The following is a 16111-nucleotide window of genomic DNA, read 5'->3' as shown; positions in this document are numbered from 1 at the left end:
AGGGTGTGAGGCCACCTCTTGATCAAAAAGGAATTTGGAACATCTGTCTCTCGCCCACAGATAAAGAGGAAGCTGGGTCACTTTTAGGAAAGGATTTGGGGTTACTAAGGTACACTGATGAAGCAAGCTCCAAATTTTAATATTTTAAAATAAGTTTTTGTTATGTAATGTTTGCAGTCAGCATTTCCTGTTGTACAGCCCCCGCAAGATAAAGCACCCCTTGGAAAATAACAGGATGACAAAGATTCTAGTAGTTCTTGGAGGAGGGTGGGGTGCAGCGGGTATGAGTGCCTACAGGAGAGGCAGGGAAATGGTGAAGGAGAGCAGAAAAATATCCCCCAAATACAGTCTCAACTGCTTTCTTTTCAGACTCTGAAATCACAAGAAAAGTCAGAGCAATATCTCTGGCCAAGGACCAATGGCACTGAGCTGGGGGATTAGGCACCTGTTGGAATAGTTACTGTTTTCTACCTTGAGCAAATGGGGATTGGTCATTCGTCTCTCTGGCCAGGGCAGCTGCTCCCTCTGTCAGTGATCACCAGCCCTTGCTAATTACTCACCAAGAGAAAATAAACCATAAGACTTCACACTGGAAACAGGCTAATCTTTTCTGTCTAGCCCTGTCTAATGCAAGAACCCTCTTAAAGAAAAAAATGTATAACATCCCGATTTTAAATAGATAGGGGGGTGACAGAGAGATAGACAAAGACAAACACAGAATGAGAGAGAGAGGGACAAAGAGAAAGAGACAGAGAGAGACACACACACAGAGTGACAGGGAGAGACAGGGACAGAGAGAGAGAGAAGGACAGAGAGAGAAAGAGAGAGCATGGCTCATACAGAATATCTGCAGTGCCTGGAACATTAGAGAAAAAATTTCATTTATTCAATTTTTTGATTAATGATTAAATCTATGACTTTGAATTTAGAGATACTTCGCTTACAAAGATGTCTGGCAGAAAAAGTCTTGGGCATATTGTTTGAAAATGTAACATATTATTAAAAAATAAAAATTTCCAGACTTTTCAAATATACATTCTTTCAAAGGAGTATCCTTAAATTTCTGTCAATATGCATTTACACAATTTTCACATCATCTCTCTGCCTATTAGTGAAAATCAGCTGGTATGAATGTGAGATGATACTGTGCTAATAACATACACAGGATTTCCTAGCTCAACACTACACCAGGCACATGATCAGCTCCTTTTCCCTGGAGGATCAGTCAAACATGTGCCAATGTGATCTTCTGATTCTCCTCTATTGATCTTTATCTGGGGTCATTGGGTTCCTAAGCCTTCTTTCTAAAATGCTTTCTTTAAGACTTATTGGATATTTTATTTTAAAAAATTCCGCCAGACTGGGCATGGTGGTTCATGCCTATAATCCCAGGACTTTGGGAGGCCGAGGTGGGCAGATTACCAGATCAGGAGTACGAGACCAGCCTGACCAACATGGTGAAACCATCTCTACTAAAAATACAAAATTAGCCAGGCGTGGTGGTGTGCATTTGTGATCCCAGCTACTCAGGATGCTGAGGCAGGAGAATCACTTGAACCCGGGAGGCAGAGGTTGCAATGAGCCAAGATTGCATCACTGCACTCCAACCTGGGCGACAGAGCGAGATTCTGTCTCAAAAAAAAAAAAAAAAAAAAAAAAAAATTCGCCAAAAAATATACTTGGCCAAAATGCTACTGTGAATCACAAGTCCAGATTTTGTGGCGGAGAACGCTGGAGATGAGACAGTGATGGAAGTGGACTTGGAATTGAACTGACCACTCTGACCCCCTTCACTACCATCCCCACCTTCCAGCAGCAGCTCCAGGTGCTATGTGAGGGGACTCAGAGTTCCTCGATGTTATTCATGTTCATGAAATTTAAATATAGATATCTTTAGGTTGCTCTAAAGAAAAGAAATGCTCTGAAAAAAAAAGTGAACAGAAGGGTCATATGATATTCAGCTTCAAATATACCAACTATTACCTAGAATATACATATAAAAGACACTAAACACTAAACCTACATGGATTCTAAAAATATACCAAGATACCCATCTGAGCCTTAGTGATGTCCTCTTGTTTGGGGAGAGGGAGAGCCTTGGATTGTTTCTCTTCCCTGCCCAGTGAAGTTGTTTCTCAGTAAACTGCTCTTCCTGTTAGCACACAAGGTTAGGAATGTCACTCATCTGCCATCTTATGAAATCCCAGCCACTCCAACCTTTGCCACGCTTCTAGGTCAATGTTTATGGAGCACGGAGGTGGAAGAAGAGCAATACTTAGATATTCCACAGCAATTCTGACATTGCTCAGCCTTTGTCACTCTGTCGCACATCAGTCAAAGGTATGATTAAGTGCCAACTGTGTACCAGGACACTGCGCTTGATCCTCAGGAGCAGCCCCACCCTTACATCTGGCCTTAATTTAAAAGACCCCCACTCTGGCCCTCCTCTGGCCTACTTCTCCCTTGGGTGAGGAGTCCATGGGTTCAGGGAGACATGCACACCCACATCCATGTCCCCTTTCCAGACTTGCTAGGTGATTAAGGATCCTAGAATTCCCTGCCTGAGCAGCTCTGAGCCCACTTCCAGGACCTGTATGGGCCCTTTTCTAGGTCTGCCCTCTTATAAATGACAGCACAGTGTAATGCTAGGCCTGGAGAAGGCCCAAAGAAGACTTGGGGAGGGGAAGGCAGGGATTGTAGCATGCAGTGGCCACACACATGCACACCAGGCTCCTAGCGGAGCAGGACATAAGTGGGGCTGAGAGGAAAGACCGGGCCCAGCTGAGGGCTGGTGCCTCCATTTGTATTCTTGCCCTGTGTCTTGCAAATGTTAGGGGTAGGCCTGTTCACAGGGCCTTGGGATAGGTCTGAATCTCCAGAAGTCCCATGAATTCTGGAAGCCAAAGATCTGTTCCAGCTGTGTAGCCACCAGAGGGGCTGATAGCATGACCAAGACAGACGTCCTTATGTGACTCCTAAAGGTCCCACTGGACTGCTCCTTCCCACAGCAAGCACTTTCTTTGTGAGCAGGAAGTATTTCTTCCTCCTATTAGGCTACCTGTTCACCACTGTCACCTTCACTAAAAAGCAGGCTGGGAAAATACACGTGTGATGAACTGCCTTTGCTGTTTAGCAAAACTTTTGGTAAGAAGGTGTAGAAAACAATAGGCCCAAGGCAGGGTGTTGCCTTGGATGGGAGCCCCTTCTGCCTGAGCCCTCCACTGTCCCACTAGGAGTGGGCAGGGTGGGGAGGAGGGGAAGCTCTGTGTGAGCAAGCACAGCTGGTGCAGGGAGAGCATAGACCTGGGATCAGACATCCAGCAGCATGAATATCTGGTTCTTGCAGCTGAAAACTGGGAATAATAACACCAGCTTTTCACAGACCATTGCAAAAAGTAAATGAGATGATTAAAATTATAACAAACTGGCGTGGACCCGGGAGGCGGAGCTTGCAGTGAGCTGAGATCCGGCCACTGCACTCCAGCCTGGGCGACAGAGCGAGACTCCGTCTCAAAAAAAAAAAAAAAAATTAAAAAAAAAAAAAAAAATTATAACAAACAACTGTATATACCACAGCTTACAATGTTGCACCCACAAGCATCCACTCATTGAATCCTTACAATAATAATTATTCATGCTTCCAATTTGCAGGTGAACAATGACGTTTAGAGAGATAAAGCAACTTGTTCAAGGTGATGCAGAACCAGTCTCAAATTTAGGTATTAACGGTAAAAGTGCAACTCCTCCCGTCTATGTACCTGACTTTGCCTTTCATCAAGTCAATATTTGTGAACATGCTTCATGAATGACTTCCTCATACAAATGATCATTTTTTATCATTTGGGGTCATATTTTATGATTTTGAAGGAATGTGGTTTTGAAAGTTCCTCCTTACAGGTAAGACGTTGGAAGCTAGAGGCCTGCCCAGCACGGCCAGCTCTTCCTTCCTTCCCATCAGAACAGCAGGTGTTGTGGGGGAGGGAAGACCAGAGCACAGACAGCAAATGCCACCGAATGATGGCTCTTTGCTACCTGCTGCTATCACATGAAGCTTTCTCCTGCATCTCCCCTCTCAAAAGGAAAAAATACAAATCTATAGTATTTCATAGAGAATAGCATGGTACTGGCTTTGCCCAAAACTCCACTTGTCCCCAGAATATGCAAAACAGTGCCAGATAATCAACTTCTGAGTCACAAATGTCAATTTCCCAAGATTATAGTTAAGGAAACACAGTAGAGATAAAATAAAATAAAATAAAACAAAATAAAAATAATTACCTGAGTATATATGATAGCTTCTACTGAGGAACTCAAATACTATATGTATGTATATATATAAATGTCTCCTTTTGTTTCACAACATCCCTGCAGAAACAGAAAAAGAGAAACATAATTAATATACTATACAACTGTGCCTGTAAGCATCCTTCTATAATAGGTCTAAAACTTAAGTCAGAGTTTCAAACCAATGGGAGAGCTTGGTGCTGGCAAAGTTGGGCCTACCAGTTTGGACTGGTGCATGGGGCTTTAAAACAATTTCAGCCAACACTGAAAATTCAGGAATTTGCATATAGAAATCCAGATTTGCAGCTTCACTCAGAAACTCAGAAGATTGGCAAGAATCACTGGAGTCACAGGCCTTAAATGGAACACATGGTTACCCCCTGGCCAACTGTTTTCAGGCACCTGACTGGCTTTCTAGGGCAGTTAACTTTGTGACTCCTTAAGCTGCTAACATTTCTCAATATGAATTATGTCTTCAAGTCAGTGTAACTTGAGCAGAGATAATAAGGGCCTAGCACAGCCTGGTGTAAAAATTACAGTTTGTCATAGCACATGGGTTTTCAAAGGACCAGTCGTGAACCATTAGTGCACTGGTTCCCAACCCTGGTTCTACATGTGAATTCCTTGGGAGAGATTTTTAGACTATGCTTTCTACCTAACCAGATCAACTAAACCAAGATCTCTGAAGGTACAGTCCTGGTATCAGTATTGTCACTGCTGTACTGTCACTGTAATATAATTATTGAAGTATAACATACAGATGGTAAAGTAACAAAGTGCAAAAGAATATGACTAGTGCCCCAGACTCTTCCTCATGTCTCTCCCTGTCACCACCATGGATTCATGTTGCCTTTTCTTGAACTTTATGTAAAACAATTGTTTTGAGCACATTCCTTGGCATCTGGATTCTTTCACTCAACTTTCAGGACTGAGACACATCTCTGTTGTTGCATGTAACAGTAGCAAACTCATTTTCATTGACGTTTTATATTCCATTCCATGACTATATCACAATCTGTTTTCCCATTCTGTTGTTGATGGAAATATGGGTTGTTTTGAGTTTGGGATTATAACACTTAAAGGTGTCATTTATGAACATTCTTGAACATGCTTTAGGTAAATACGTGAATGCATTTCTGTAGAACACATACCTGGGAGTGGAAATGCCAGGTCATAAGGCATATGTATATTCAGCTTAACGGATATTGCTGAACAGTTTTTCAAAGCTGTTGTGACTATTTACACTCCTCCCAGTGATGTATGAGAGTTCCAGTGGTTTCATATCCTGGCTAACATTTATATGGTCTGTCTTTTAAATTTTCACCTTTCTGATGGGTGTGTAGTGGTACTTCACTGTAGTTTTAATCTGCATTCCCCCAGAAAGCTAACAAGGTTAAGTATGTTTTATGCTTCTTGGCTCTCTGAATATGTTTTTCTGTGAAGTACCTGTTCAAACCTCTTGCCCATTTTTCTGTTGTGATAGTCTGTCTTTCAGAATTGCCTTGTTTCTGTTTTGGATAGGATTCCTTGTTTGTTACATGCATAACAAATCATGTTATATGCATGACTCCCTGCATGTTATTTGCATGGCAAATGTCTCCTCTCCTGCAGTTTGTCTTACACTCTTTTAGTGGTATGCTTTGAGAAACAGAAGTTCTTATTTTTAAAATAACCAATTTATAGATCTTTCTCATCATGTTAGTACTTTTTGTATCTTGTTTAAGAAATTGCCGGGTGCAGTGGCTCACACCTGTAATCCCAGCACTTTGGGAGGCCTAGGCGAGCAGATCACAAGGTCAGGAGATCAAGACCATCCTGGCTAATACGGTGAAACCCCATCTCTACTAAAAATACAGAAAACTATCTGGGCATGGTGGTGGGTGCCTGTAGTCCCAGCTACTCTGGAGGCTGAGGCAGGAGAATGGCGTGAACCAGGAGGCAGAGCTTGCAATGAGCCAAGCTTGTGCCACTGCACTCCAGCCTGGGCAACAGAGCAAGACTCTGTCTCAAAAAAAAAAAAAAAAAAAAGAAAAGAAAAGAAAAAGAAATCACTGTCTACCCAAGGTCATACATATATTCTGTTTTGTCATCTAGAACAATGCTGTTCAGTAGGAAAAAAATGGGAGTAACATATGTAATTTTAAATTTTCTAGTATTTCAGGTACTCAATAGCCACATGTGGCTAGCAGCTGCCATATTGGACAGTGAAGATCTAGAAGTTATATTGTTTTACCTATCACACCTAGATTAATACTTAGAGCTGTATGAATTTTAAGATGAGACTCAAGACTCATTTATTTGTACATGGACATTCAAATGGCCGTCCATTCCTGTAGTGCCAATGTTGTCATAAATCAAAGGTCCAAATTTGTGGAGGCTTTTTCCTATCATCTTAGTCCATTCCATTGGTCTATTGTTCCTTAGTTGATTATAATTTTCAGAGAGTATTGAGAACCACTACCAGTAGGTCACAAAATTAATTAGTAGGTTATGACCAGAAATTTTGTAGAGTGTAATAAAATGAAATAGAAAACATCAATACCTATAGGTATTGTTTTTATGAAACTATTATTTCAGAATTGTGTGTGTGTATGTGTCCTAAGTTGAGATCTGAAAAGTATTTCTTACTATCAGTAATGGTTAAAAACGTTTGAAAATCACTGCAATAGTGTAATCTACACAACAATCACTTAGGAAAATTCAAGTTGCATACAATTTTATAGTCATCCTAGAACAGCTCTGAAGTTTTACTCTTACACAATTAGTTATAGCCCAGAATTCCACATAAGGCAGATCTCTGTTGGAATCAAGCCAGGAAAAGCAAGTTACAGCTAATGGGATAGGAATAGCTCATTATGAAACCCTGTAACTTTGACCCAAAGTGGAGTATAGTAATGATCCTGTTATGTGAACATTACAAATGAAAACTGCTAATCTGCAGAATTTGACATTTGTTCAGCATCAGTATATTGTATGTTTCTAAAGTTTTAATCATATGTCAAACAAGAAAACAAACTTTGAGGGGAAGAAATTGAAGCCAAGTTAGTTATTAAATGATGTCAAGTAATCCTCATTATTGAAGAAAATGCTTTCAGAATGTTTTGCTTAAATTTTGAAATGATTAGTTTATTGTTCAGCTGTGTCAGGGTCAATCCAATCAACAAGTATTTATTGACTATCCAGTAAAATATGTCTGGCAAAGAAATCAAAATAAAACAAATAGACCTTATCCCAGCAGAGAATTAAATGGATTATCACATGATTTTTCTTCACTAAGTACTTCATCTTAGAACATGAATATAGTAAGTAAAAATGGCTTCAAGTTCCTTAATGTAATATTTTACCTCTTCAAATAACCTAAATATATGGCTTACCTGTGAATTTTACACTTTTCCCATTATTGAGAAATGTATGCATCTTTTGGTTGTGTTTTCATATTATGCACATGCACACAGGCACACGTGTGTGTATGCGAGTGAGTGTATGTTTACCAATCCTGGGCAGACAGATTTGGGAATTTTGGTTAAATATCTTAGTTTCCTGGTATTTCCTAAAGATTTAATTCAGGAAACAATAAAAAGGAAACTTTCCATTAGATTGAAACATACAATCCCAACACCAGCACAAATCGTCTCCACAGATTTTCCAGTGGCCAGGTAGGCCAAAAAATAAATAACCAGAACCCTTTAATTTTATATTTGAGTAGCAAGAAGATACTCACAGATGGAGAAATTTAAAATTCTCATATTTGGGAAAGGTAAAATTTGTTTCATGGACATCCAAGTCAAATCTCATCAGAGCTATTTTCTATTTATTAATGGAACTTCTCAGCCTTGAAATTATGATAATAACAACCTTTGGAAGTGATCTAACTGAAGCCCATTTACAATTGAACATCTGTCCACCATCAACAGAAAGCCCTATGGAGAATTGTGGCTGTTACAGTTTTGTACGAGGTCAAAGATTCTTAATCTCTCCGTTCACTTGCCAATTGGGGTTTTTATACATAACCCTAATTTATTTATTTTAATTAGACTTTTAGCTTCATTTGTTTTCATCATTTTAAATTCTAGCTACAAGAACAAATCTTAAGGCAGTACATACAGTATGGCTGTAAAATGATGGACTTGATTGTTGCACAGGACTTAGGAAAATAAATCCTGCTACTTTAGAATGCCTTCTTTCATACTGCCAACTGTCTGGTCTGTCTAGGGTTGGCACAAGGATTTCTTCAATCATCCTAGGTCCACCCAGTAAATAAAACCACAAACTTGGCCTGTATAAGATCAGTTAGATTGTTGTAATGTGTGTTGAGGTGTTTCCAGGAGAAAAAAGAATCTACCTGCAGCTGATTCCAGAGAGAGCTTCCCTGTGTTCCCCTCTGCTATCTCTCTGCTATGATCTGCAGTTTCTCCAGATTCAAATATAGAGACAGATTGCCAAAACACCATTCTTGATGCCAGCTGGCCTGCTTGATGAACTTGACTGAAGGCTTTTTGCCAAAACATAAGTCAATCGCTTTTGTCCCAAATCCATCCTTATAAAGGTGTACATCTGCAGGTCAATCTTTGCATCACATCCCTAAATTCATGTTGGGGAGGGCTTGGAAAGTCCAAGCTTGTTGTGTGGATGGCTTGGGGCCCAAGATAAATGAATAGTTGCCACGATACACTCCATGCTCTGTGAGCAGAGGGAGCTCCCTTGGAGCCAGCCCAGCACCCTCCTCCCATGAGCACTCCGCCAGCTCCTGGCAGTGCTTCTGCTGTGGTGTGGAGGCCAGGGAAAACCCACATAAACTGTGTGTGTGTGTGTGTGTGTGTGTGTGTGTGTGTGTGTGTGTAAAAACATAACTTTCCTGGCCTATCACAACAAACTGACTTTTGAAAAAGAAGTATCTGATGTTCTTGCTCTTTGCCTGATTTTACTGTGCTTTGGGGGATTTTTGGCATAGGACATTCATTACCTTGCTTAAGAGGCTGTTTGAAAGCTGGATCAGCTCCACAAAGGAAGATAATCACAAAGTGATTTCCCAAGAAAGTACACTAGGATATAAGGAACAAGTACCAGTGGAAAGGCAACTCCCTGAGGGCAGGGATTTATCTACTTTGTTCACTGGTGATACCCTCAGTCCTAGAACAGGATCTAACATGTCAAGAGCATGAAGAAATCACTGTAAAATGGAGAAATGAATACTGTTTACCAAGGGCCTACCCTCTGGCAGGTCCTACGGAAGGCATTTGACATACCCTGCCTTTTTATGCCTTATAATAAACAACCTCGTTTGATGGATGTTATAATAATTATCTTATAAATAAGGAAATTGAGGTTTGAAGAATTTCACTGATTCCAGGGTCACACCTGGAATCCCAGCACTTTGGGAGGCTGAGGTGGGCAGATCACTTGAGGCCAGGAGTTCAAGACTAGACTGACCAACATGGCAAAACCCCCATCTCTACTAAAAATACAAAAAAAATTAGTTTGATGTGGTGTCACATGCCTGTACTCCCAGCTACTTGGGAGGTTGAGGCATGAGAATCACTTGAACCCAGGAAGCAGAGGTTGCAGAGAGCCAAAATCATGCCATTGCACTCCAGCCTCAGTGACAGAGCGAGACTCCATCACAAAAAAATAAAAAAGGAATTTCAGTGACTTGCCAGGGTCACAGTTAGTAAGCAGGATGCAGGAATTCGAATTTTGATCTGTCTTTCTAGTCAATGTTCTGTCCACCACACCAAGCCTTCCCCCAGCAGCAGAAGCAGGTGATAAATTGATTGATTTTGACCTTTTGTTATAAGATACCAAGTTAGAGTGTTTGAATATTATCATGGCTTCAGGAATCCCTCCACACAACAAGGATCCTGTGAGGGGTTAATGGAATTGAATGGGAATATAGAATGGCCTGAAATCATATATCTTAGTGTGCAGAAAGGCAATAAAGCTGTGGCTTTCTCACATCCCTACTGTATCACTGTAAATCTCACTAAGCCTCAATTCCTCGTCTGAAAGTGGCATATCATGAGCCCTAAATGGGAAAATGCATGAACACACAGCAAGGACTTAGTAAATGTAGATTATTATTAGCCCAGAATGATCTTCAAACTTATGTAAATCAATTTGATTGATACTTTAGAAAAAGGCAGAAATTCTGTTAATGAGAGGACCGCACAATTATTACCTTTATGAACATATACTTATTTTCTCTTTAAAGAATTTGTCCCTTTTTCCAGAAATTCTGTTGATGAAATTATAAATGGAAACCCCTTTTAAGAAAAACAAAAGGCTTGTAGGGGGAAGGCAATGAAAAAGTGAAGTTTCAAGTCAAACACTCACTTATGATAGAGAAGGCACTTGAACATTGTGGGTTAATGAATAAATTAAAATTCATTATCTGGTCAGCCCTAAAGGTTTATTTCCCTTGCTTTGTGTAAAGCTTTCAAAAAAATAAAAATGCTTAACAGAACATTCTCGCTAAACGTTTGCTTGGATCAGAAAAAGTAGTTTGATTTTGTTTCATTTTTTTTTGCATGAGACTGGCAGCCTTAGAACTAAACAGCTAATTTCTCCTGGCATGACATTGAGCACTATATCTCTCAGGACAGAAGCAGCTTAGGAAGGCTTGCCACTAGGGGTGAGCAAGTCCCACCTTGTTCTCAGTTTAAGGCACTCTGAGAGGGTCTGAAATGGCCTTTGCCATGCCACCTGGCAAAGATCTGTAGTGACCCCTTTCATTCCACCTGGAGTCAGGGCTTTCCTAATAAACCAAGCTATGCTGAGCATTCAGCGCATGTGATTTCATTGCCCAAACCATTCTTCCTAACCCTCAATGAATCAGTTTAAACTCGCCCGAGAGCAATGCAGGTCAGGAGTGGAAGTTTGGACTCAACATTTACCCTCCGCTACTAAACACTTACAAGCAAAACTCTACAAAGCAAAGGGCCCCAAGTCTGTCTTTTCTGTATTTCTCCCAAACATCAGACTTCATTTAGCTGCCTCTCCCCCACTCTCTGTCTCCTCTCCCTCTCTCTGTCACGCACCCAGGCACACATAACCCACAAGCTCACACACGGAATCACAGCCACCTTGGTTTTGAAAGCCGTCAAATTCTAACTACATCAATGAAATGGTGCCTACCTTTCTGAAATGTCAGTCCACAAAAGGTGCCCCTTGCTTGTGAAGTATAGTCAGAGAGCAGCTTCCAGCATTCCAGCCAGCTTCGTTCTCCTCAGAGAGCAACACACCTCATCTCTGTGTAAGCCCTGAAATTCCTTCAGAGATCCACCCTCCAAAGTTGCAAGTCAAGATTTCTGACTGAGGGCAGTCAGTGACGTGAGGTGAAGCTACTGGATGGCACCTCAGGTTCTTCCTGATGGGATGTTGCTTCCTGTTTCGCCACTTTGAGAAAAGAAAACTGGAATTCAGTCAGACATTGAGTTACAAATGCATCAGTTGCCTCATCGTTGTTGCCTTTTGGTGCACACAGTCATTCACCAACTGCTGAACAGGATGATCTTGCTGTTTGTATTAAAAGGAAAGGGCTTATGCGCAAAGAGAACCCCAAAATACCAGTCACAACCCTGCACTGTCCTAGGAGCTGGTTTGACAAGTATAGTACTCTCCAGAAAACAGGCAGGGCTCTTGCTAACTAAATCACCACCATGCCACAAAACTCATCCACTAAGGAGCATTGGTCCACAGGAATGTGATTTATCTGCCGTCTTCCTAGGAATTGAGAAAAAAAATCACTTTTTTTTGAATCATATAACCACCAAAAAATAAAATAGTCTGGCAATCTTTTCTTTTTAGAATAGTCAGATATAATTTGCATTTTTATCTGTTTGTCTCTAAGAACAATCATCATAGGTAAAGATAGACAAGCTCATTAGTATCAGGAAATAAACATTGTTGCTTGTCTCCATGTGCTTGAACCACTACAATTTCAAAGGTAAGTGTGGATGCATTTTATAGTGTTCATTTGAGATGTTGTAACCTTTGAAGCCATTTTCACTTTCTCTTGCCTGAAGATGAAACAACTCTGGGCTTGGATTATTTAAAGGTGCTTTGACAAGTAGAGAGCTTCAACAAGTTGATTCCTGTATCACTCATAAACCAAACATCAGCAGTACTGCCCACTCTGAGAGCCTGATTCTCATTAGCTGTCTTCAACTGCTGAAAGACATTTTTCCTTTTTCATCAGCTAACAGATGACCGCAAATTAAAAATGGACTGGATGCAGATAAAGGGAAACGCCAGTTTCAAATTCATTGAAGCTCCAAAGTTTCTCAGATTTCACTAATGAATTTAGTTCAAAGAGAGAAGATTGATAAATGCCCTTCCTTTCACTGGGTACTTCTCACTCAATGCTTCGTAGTCTGCCTTTCTCTTCGAAGACTTTCTCTTTTTCATTAATGGGCTCATACATTTTTAAAACCATCTGGCAGAAGCGTTGAACTTAAAGCACTGAGATAGGCTCAGTTCAGGTCTGCCTCATTTCCTGCCAGGAGATCACTGCAGAATTGGTTTCCTGACATGAGGCTTTCTATGTCTGGTCCATCTTCATCCAATTGTCACCTAACTCATGCTCCCATTCTCATTTCTTTTTCTTCTGCTTATTAAACTCTAACAGCCACCTTCCTCCTATAGGATCAAGACCAGGCTCCTTGGCACAATGGCCTGGTTGCAACCTGCTGCTCCAGGACCTCCTTTTGCCCTTTCCCACTATATTCCAGACACAACATTGAGCAGCTTCTGGGCCCTTGCCATGAGCTGCTCTCTCACCTCTGTGCCTAATAAAAGTCTGAATCCTGCTCAAGCTTCTCTAGCCTCGGCCCTGTCTGTTCTGTAGGCATACCTTTATTGCAACACTTACTATACTATCACAACTTAACTGATTTTTGTATCTGCTTCCCCACTACTTTGGGAATCATCACTGGACAAGTCTTAGATGTCTTTCTATCCCTAGAGCTCAGCTGTTCAATACTGGTCAAACAATTAGTACCCCAAATTGTGATCATCCAACACTCATTTTCACTCCAGGGGTATCTTGGAAAAGAATGCTCCTGAACCCTATTTTGGACCCTCTTTCTCAGAATTAAACAAGCCAAAAGAATATTGGGGAACGAGACTGGGCACAGTAGCTCACACCTGTAATCCCAGCACTTGGGAGGCCAAGGTGGGAGGATCCCTCGAGGTCAGGAGTTTGAGACCAGCCTGGCCACCATGGTGAAACCCAATCTCTATTAAAAATACAAAAAATCTCTACTAAAAATACAAAAAAAAATATGTGGGCGTGGTGGCGGGCCCCTGTAAGCCCAGCTACTTGGGAGGCTGTGGCAGGAGAAATCCTTGAACCCAGGAAGTAGAGGTTACAGTGAGCCAAGATCACGCCACTGCACTCTGGCCTGGGTAACAGAGCGAGACTCCGTCTCAGACAAACAAACAAACAAACAAACCCAACATTGTAGAACCACATGTTTACATGCTTTGTTTTAGTCACTTCTATAATGAAACACACGTTATTTTCTGATAAAATATAATGTTCAAATCAAATTGGAACTATTCAGACATAGTTCTATAACTCCTGTTTAATCAAAATAAGCCCGTCAGCATCTGCTGTCTTTTTTTGAGTCACCGTCAAGGTGTAATTCTTCCCTCTTCTTCAGGGAGAAGATGTAAAAATGAGACTATTTCATAACTTGTGCTAGAGGGATGAGAGTGAGGAATTTTGAGGGTTTGCTGGTGAGGACTTTGTGGGAGCTGTGGATCTATGTGTAAGTCTAGTCATCTCCTCCATAGCTCCTCTGAGGAAAATAACCAAGGGCAGGAAATAGGCCGTGTGTGGAGTTGAAAACAAAAGCAAATATGGTTCTCTCAAGGATTCCCAAGTTGATTCCTTGTTTCTTCTCTTTCTTACTTGTGCCTCACCATAAATGTATCAGTGCATTGCTAAGAGAAAAGACAGAACCCCAGGAAGCATTACAGGAAAGAGCAAGATGCATGCATGTGGGTGTCATCTCTCCTAGGTAGTACTTAGCTGTTTCCTTTTATGAGAAAACTGAAGCAGTGAGTTGAGACATTAAATCAGTTTTATATTGTGAATCTTCATGAATAGGTATTAAGCCACTTATTAGCATGTTAATGATTCACTGCATTTTAAAAAGTGAACACCAGACCTCTGACAAATGAAATGTAGACAATTAAGCATGACAGTGGAGAGGTGTTGTTGGGAGCAGTAGGGGTGCATTACAAAGCGTGTACTTGGTGACTTTCACATGGTAAATTGGGAAGGAGAGGGATAGGAGCAGTGTAGACCAGAGACAAACCCAGTCAAGGTTCTGGAGGGCCACTTAGGAACTAGAAGAGGAAACCACAGTAAGCCGGATGCAGGAAAATTGACTCTGGGCGCCAGCAGCAAGATACTGTGCCAAAAGCTCTCCTAGCCCAGGGCAGAGGTCCCATAGCTGCATGGGTATAGATGGGGAAGAAGGGGAAGCAGGCAACTTCTAAGCTGTATTTTATGCTTTCAGCCTATCCTTAACCTAATTTCGTAGAGAAGAAAATGTAAGAATCAACCGACTTTTCCCTCAAAGGAAAGAATCCCTTCCAAGAAACTTAACAAATACAGTTTTGGACTTACTGTTCTTAACCTAACCGGCAAAACTTTTGAGGTTTTACTATCAACAAACTGTTTTCCTCTCATGTTTTATCTTATCATTTTCATAGACCTTTCAAATGCTGTTTGTTCACAGACAGAAATTTAAGTCAAAATGCTACCAAACTACCAGGTGCAGTGGCTCACGCCTGTAATCCCAGCACTTTGGGAGGCCAACACAGGAGGATTGCTTGAGTCCAAGAGATCAAGACCAGCCTGGACAACATGGCAAAATCCTGTCTCTACAAGAAAAAATAATAATAATAAAAATAGCTGGGTATGGTAGCTGTGGTCCCAGCTACTTGGGAAGCTGAGGTGGGAGGATCACCTGAGCCTGTGAAGTCAAGGTTGCAGGGAGCTGTAATCCACCCAATACACTCCAAACTGGGCGACAGAGTAAGACCAAACTGCATTCTTTAAAGAAGTGTGTGGAAAAACTCCTGTGGGATAATATGAAACAAGCAAATGTCTTCACAAGTGGTCCCCCACTACACTGGGAATTCTCAAGGGACATGATTTAGACATCTTTATATCCCTGGATCAATACCTGCCCCAATCAAATTGGAAGCCTATGTCTTATTGTCACAAAATCATCTTCCCTCCCTGACACAATGATTCCTCCAGATCCCCACATGGATTATAGGATAAGAGGACCTGAATTTTATCTTCCCTTCCCCTCTCCACTCCGCTTCCACACTCACCCTGGCCCAGGGTTGAAAGCCTCTCTGCCGGATGACCTGAGAGGCCATTTGGTGACAAAGTGAGAAAACTAAGGACAAGACCCTCTGTTGTCAAATTAGTAGGAGAACAAGTGCTTCCCTGCATCCAGACTCCCCTGGGGGCCTCCCTCCCTACAAACTCCAGCCCCTCTCCTGCTTCATTTTCCTCCACGTCACCTGTCACCTTCTAACTTACTGTATTTCTTATCTGCCTCTCCCCCATGTAAGCTTCAGGAGGACTGGAATTTTCATCTGCCGTGTTCAGTGCTAAATCCCCAGGGGCTAGAACAGTTCCTGGCACAGAGTTGACACTTGATGCTGACAGCATACATTTATGTATCTGTATATTTGCCATTGTGTCTCTTCCTCTCTACCACAGTAGGTAGTTACTTTTTGAAAGCCAATTCACTGGGCTTCCTTCCTTCCTTCCTTCCTTCCTTCCTTCCTTCCTTCCTTCCTT

General features: G+C 41.4%; 1 protein-coding gene across 1 annotated transcript in view; it reads right to left on the bottom strand.

The window, feature by feature from the left end:
- CERS3 (ceramide synthase 3) overlaps positions 1-11663 on the bottom strand; it is a 119561-nt gene extending 107898 nt beyond the window's left edge. The window contains exons 1-2 of the mRNA XM_026455460.1: positions 11416-11663; positions 4279-4365 (exon numbers count right to left, since the gene is read on the bottom strand). The gene's annotated coding sequence lies outside the window, so the exon portion shown is untranslated. The remainder of the gene's footprint in view (positions 1-4278; positions 4366-11415) is intronic.
- Between the last annotated feature and the right edge of the window lie 4448 nt (positions 11664-16111).

This window comes from Piliocolobus tephrosceles, chromosome 6, assembly GCF_002776525.5.
Source record: "Piliocolobus tephrosceles isolate RC106 chromosome 6, ASM277652v3, whole genome shotgun sequence".
NCBI lineage: Eukaryota > Metazoa > Chordata > Mammalia > Primates > Cercopithecidae > Piliocolobus > Piliocolobus tephrosceles.
Note: the sequence above shows the minus strand (reverse complement) of the source record. Positions and strands in the feature narration are given on the sequence as shown.